Source organism: Capsicum annuum, chromosome 11 (genome assembly GCF_002878395.1).
Source record: "Capsicum annuum cultivar UCD-10X-F1 chromosome 11, UCD10Xv1.1, whole genome shotgun sequence".
Taxonomy (NCBI): Eukaryota; Viridiplantae; Streptophyta; class Magnoliopsida; order Solanales; family Solanaceae; genus Capsicum; species Capsicum annuum.
In genome coordinates, this window is record NC_061121.1 from 166102169 (window position 1) to 166108067 (window position 5899).

General features: G+C 32.5%; 1 pseudogene; it reads right to left on the reverse strand.

The window, feature by feature from the left end:
• Positions 1–751: 751 nt before the first annotated feature.
• Positions 752–1572, reverse strand: LOC107846364 (annotated as a pseudogene).
• Positions 1573–5899: the final 4327 nt, after the last annotated feature.

Sequence of the window (5899 nt, forward strand, 5' to 3'; positions counted from 1 at the left end):
TAGCTTCTCTCTTCCAATGCATAAAAAAGTACTAGAAAAATATCAATAGCAAAGTGATTCAGGCGCCCACTGGTACAATTTTTTTTCATTTATTTTCATTTTAAATTTCTTTGTTGGTTGAGGGAGAGGAGGATGTTGGAGAATTAGGATGCCATTTTAGTTCATTGCTATTAGTTGAATGTATTGTTGCATTATAGTGAAAGAGGAGGTTCATTTTCAGAAAGTTCTTGTTCTTTACACAAGAGTGAATATTTTAAAATTATTATTCTTGAAAAGAATAAATAGTGTATCCACTTATTGAAGAGTAGAAGGAATTATGCAGTGTAACTATATTTAAAAACAAAATCAAACTATGATTGAGATACAATTAAGGAAGAATCTATATTATCATTTTGAATTTAGTAGATATAATAAGAAAGAGTTAAACTATTGAGTAGTTGTATCATCTTAACTAAATTTAAAGCAAGTTAAAGATGGAAAGTAGCTTTAGTTGCTTGTATTTGCACTGAATTTACTGATGCATGAGTAAAGAAGTTTAAATATGCCTCTTTATTTTCATGTTCTAATATTGAGTTTCAACTTCTATAGGAATATGGATTATTTCACTCCTTATATGATCTAGGCCTAAACTTTACACAATTCTACCTTCACGGGCTATCTTTGGGGTTTAAGTGAGAAACAAGGTTTCGCTTCTTATCAAATGCCACGTCAACATATAATTGCTTACATTATCTTCTTCTTTTAGTAGTATTTAAGAGAATTTGTAGTAATCTTGGTATGCACCCACTAGGTTCACTACGATGGCTATGTTCTCAATGTCAAGAAGCTAATAGGGGTTGTAGAATCAAAATCCGGTTTGTATATCGGTCCAAAGGATGCATAGCCAAAGCAGCCACAAAACATGTAGAAAATTGTTGTTGCTGACACACTGATTAGCGTTTCCCTTTTCCTAGTCTTGGCTTCTGTTGGCGGTGATATTATGTTCAGTTCAAGAAATCGGAATGAAACTTGTCAATTTCCTATTAGCTAATTGTTTTACCTAAATTTCAATAAGGATGGGGGAGTAAGAATAAGCAAAACCTATAGCTCCAAGAGCTTGAAAACTTCTCCAAATCTTATGCATTTCAGTTACTTCAGTTCCAATGCTAATCCCATTGAGACTTCCTTCTATTTTTCCTATTTCTGTAATTCAAATGGAAAATGTTAGCAAAACAGTGGCTAAAATTACAAGAAATTGAAGGTAAAAAGAAGGCCACATTGCTCGAACTCTCAAAATATTGTCAGATTTGACATACATGTGACATTAATTTTTTGAGAGTCCAACCAATACAAGAAAAAGACAGTAGTAAATTTGAACAAACCTGCAACTTGGGAAACTCCTAAACCAGGACCAATGGTAGAGTAAGTGAAGGACATAACAGCAACCACAATAGAGAGCCATGAAATATGATCAAAGTCTCGAATTTGTAAGAAGATAATTTCCATCACTCAAAACATGACTATGTAAGAAGTGCTTGAAATATGGCAAGTAGCTTGGTGACAATGTTTATGGAAACAATCAGACCTTTTCATAGACCTATACAAATAATGCTCAATATAATTTTTCGTTGGCTTAGTTCAGCTTGGTCTATTAACTAATTATACTGATGCATGCTCTTATGACTGATTTTTCTTTATGAGTATGATTTTTAAGACCTCGGTATGTGAGACAAATGCAATGGTTCATAGTTTATAAATAATTCTTTTACATAAATTAATAACATTTTCCCTTTATCTAAAGAGTTCTTTTGCAAGAAAGTGCACTCCTTATTGCAGCTTGCTTTTCAGTTTGCCTTTCAACTTGATGTTCCGATAATAGATGCAATCATGAAATAAAGGTAATTAAACTTACACTTTTCCTTTATCCTTTCCACCAACTATTAAATTTCAGACTCTTACAATCATAATAAGAATCCTCTTATCATCTTTTGCTCAATTGATTTCAACCAATAGCGTTGTTTCAGCTCTTATGTCAATCTTTATGACTCAATATTATAGAATTGGAACTGTGGAAGGAATAGGTTCAAAGGACCACTTATATGTTAGCATTTATCAGCTCTCACAAATATTAGTTCAAGTCCAATATGTTATAGTGTTATTTATCTTATTTAATGCAACTCATGCTTGGTAAATGAAATACATAGGAGTGTTTCTTCCTGTCTATAACATCATGATAATTTCAAATCACACATTCATTGTGTTTATAACTTTATTTGGTACTATATTTAGAACCTAATGTCCACTGTCTATTGATTATGGAACAATTCTCTTGTACTTCTTCAAGGTGATGATAATAGGATAGCATTTATCAAATCTGTTATGTGTACAACAACTTAAAAAAACATAATTTTGATCTCCAGGAAATTGAGCAATAGAGATGCAGCTATGAGGTCACAAAAGCTCGGGCTTGTTCTCTAGTGCTCCCTTGGAGAAAATGGTGTTTCTATAACCAGGCAGGAATGTGGCATGCTCTTGTGCCAACAACTTTTAGCTGGGGGCGCTTTTTGTACCAAGAAATGCTAATATCAACGTAATACTTTTACAATCTAGCAATGCAACAATGTAATCTTCGTTCCACATATATTATGAAGCATAAATGTTTTATCTACCATCATAATTTCGCCCGTGCTACTACTAAATAAACAATTTTGTTTGTATCCTTTCCCCAATTACTCCCTAATATACAATAACAATTTATATGTACCTTCCCGTAATCATGCAATGTATAAGCACTCTTTCTCCATCTCAATTTTCAATGTTAGTGCTCCTCGCTAGCTTAATTTTTGTCATATTAAATTGAGCTATATTAAAAAATTTATTTGTCCTTCTATTATAGTTATATCGCTGAAAGGAATATAAAGATAATTGATTTTAGTTCTAGTAAAATAAGCAATCAAGTATAAGAAAGTGGCCACAACATTTTTCTATAAAACAATTATAATTATATTGGTGTGGAGAAAACAAAATGTAGTATATATGGAAGGGTCCTGGCATCCTGCACTCTATTGGCGCTCCAACATACTTATATTTTTCCTATATATTAAGGTTTTAAATAACAATGAGTAGCAAATAATAATTTTCGATTGCGTTGTTTGCCCGTTTTAAATAAATCTTAGGTTAAACTAATCACAATAGCTAGATAATGAAGTGGAGAATGCTCAAAATTATATTAAAAAAAATATTGATCACCCAAATGTAAATATATAGGATTTTTACATACTTATACCTGAGATTGAATATCTGAAGTGTGAATAATATGATTAAAATGAGAGTCCAACTTGAGATAAAATAATGAATTTGGATAAACAAGTTAGTAGTATGATAAGAAATAAATCCTAAAACTAAACTAATTCTAAAAACTATTTCATGAAGTAATTAAAGACTGTTCAATATCATATAGAAAAACTTTTACATACAATAAACCTAAAGCTTAACTTTAACTTCAAAAGTTAATTTTTTTTCCTTTTTCTTTTTTCCTTTTTTTCATGACAAATATTTCTTCTTCTTTTTTACCTAGGTTGTCTTTTCTAAAATCCATTAGGTGTAACGCTCCACATTTTTGAGCTAGAAATTGAATCGTCGTTCTACGTGTGTAAGCTCTAATTCCATGGTTTATGTTTAGATTCAGGTGTCATGATCTCTCTCCTAGTAAATGAAGTGATTATGAGGTGAAAACGTTCATAGAAATGACCTAAAGCAAAGTTGAGCTAAGAACCTTTCATTCATCCAAAATTGGATATTAGATTCTACAAGAGTCTGCTTGGAACGTGTATAACTTTTGATACACATAAAATTTTACAGCTCAAGACTTACCAAATTGTAGATAATTTAAGTATCTTTCCAACTTTACTAATTTTGCCAAAATGTGGTAACCGAGCGAAAAGCTATGGCTTTTTCCGTGTGAGACAGTAAGCTGACACGATCATGACGCGTGGTGTTGAGATCGCGTTGACACAAAATCAAACGCGTATCTAAAGTTGTTTTATGCATTATTTTAGTTTCTAATGGGTCTAGGGTCACCGTGGTTATTTCTCCTCACCCAAAATACATCTATAACATTGAATTTCGACCCTAAGAAACCAAAATATCTTTTTTTTCACTTTTCCTCTCAAAATCAAAATCCTAACTCCTCCCCCAAAGATTCAAGAACTCATTCATAAGGTCAAGAATTCCAAGAAACTGATCAGGATCCGAGTTTCACTCTTTCTCCTAAATAATATAAGTTGCGTGGGATTTTCCTAAAATTACTTGGGCATAAGAAAATTGTTCAACAACATTTAAATATGGTGAAATCATGAATTTCGAAGGGGTTTTAGAATTTATATTATAACGTTCCTTTATGAATGTTTTAATGGCACTATTGTTTTGGCCTTAAGGCCTTTTTCCCACATTGAATTATACTCGTATATATATATATGTATGTATGAAAATTGGGTTTGAATATTTAATTGAGAACATGAATCATATAGAATCCCTCTCTTGTTATGACTTTTTTCATTTTTTATATGATATGGATTATTTCGAATGAATCTTGAAAAGCATGATACGAATGTCTTGATTAATCTTGTGACTTGGATATGATTTTGAATTCAAAAGAGAGGTTTGTTCATGTTGATAAATGTTGAATATATATATATAATGAAAGAGTTGCATGGTTTGTCAAAAAAAAATACATAACCACCACATATTTGATGAAAGAATGAGAATCTTTGCATAGTTTTAACTTGTGTTTTGTAACATGAAATATCTTAAACTACTTGCATGTTTGGGTGGTCTAAATTGTGTTTTAATGAAAGAATCATGCATGATACATTATGGCTCAGAAATATGACTTGCAAGTTTTGGTGTGATGGCATCAACTCAGATAATGCCATGGTAAGTCAAAACAGAACATAATGCATGTTTGCAATCAGATTTTCAGATTTTGAAATGTAGAATGATGCATGTTTAGAAATGCTTAAAATGGGCATAAAGAGATGTTAGGTGGTTCCCCGAAGAAGGCACGAGTTCAGACTATTCATTTCCTAAATTCGTGTTTTGCTGATACGAGTTATTTAATCCCCTAGAGGGATTTTACGCTGGCCTAGAGCCCTGTGGTGTATCAAACTCAAACACTCCAACCTTTGTGGCAAACTTGGGTTGGGGGCTTCCCCACCAATTCAATGACGGATTCCATATAGCCTGTATATATCAGACTTGTAGGGGAGTGCCACCTAGCTCAAAAGTAATAAAAAGATCAGAACTGCATTGAGAAAACTTTCTTTAAGATTACTTGAAATTTCCCATGTTCTTTAAATTATGTCATGCATACTGTTTTACAGATTTCTCTCACTTATGTTTTATAAAATTCATTATTTTGAATTACACTGCGCACCAGTACTTTGTACTGATCCCTATATTTTAGGGTCGAGGCTCAGTCCAAAGTTCCTGCTAAGCCATTGAATCTATCAGACAGAAGTGAGAAATTAGTGAGCCTTCTTTATTTTAGAAGGCCTTGTCTTTAGAACATTATTATGTTATTTTAGTATTGGGTCTGATTGGGGGCCTTGTCCCAGTTTTGTTCTAGACTTATGATTGATCTTGTAATGTTAGAGATTTTGCGGTCGAGTGTCAGCTATTGTTAGATGTTAATAGGTTTCATTCTGTACTATTCAGTTGAAGCTAGAAATGACCATGATTCTGTTTGTATTATTTTCTACATTTTCCTTATTGTATATGAATCTTGTGCATGATTATCAGGTGTAGAAGGGCGCCATGACCTTCATGGTTTGGGATGCTCGTCATGGCTAGGACCTCGGTTTGGGTCGTGACATTAGGACTCTCTAACATTGAACGAACATTCATATTTCAATGAAAGAAA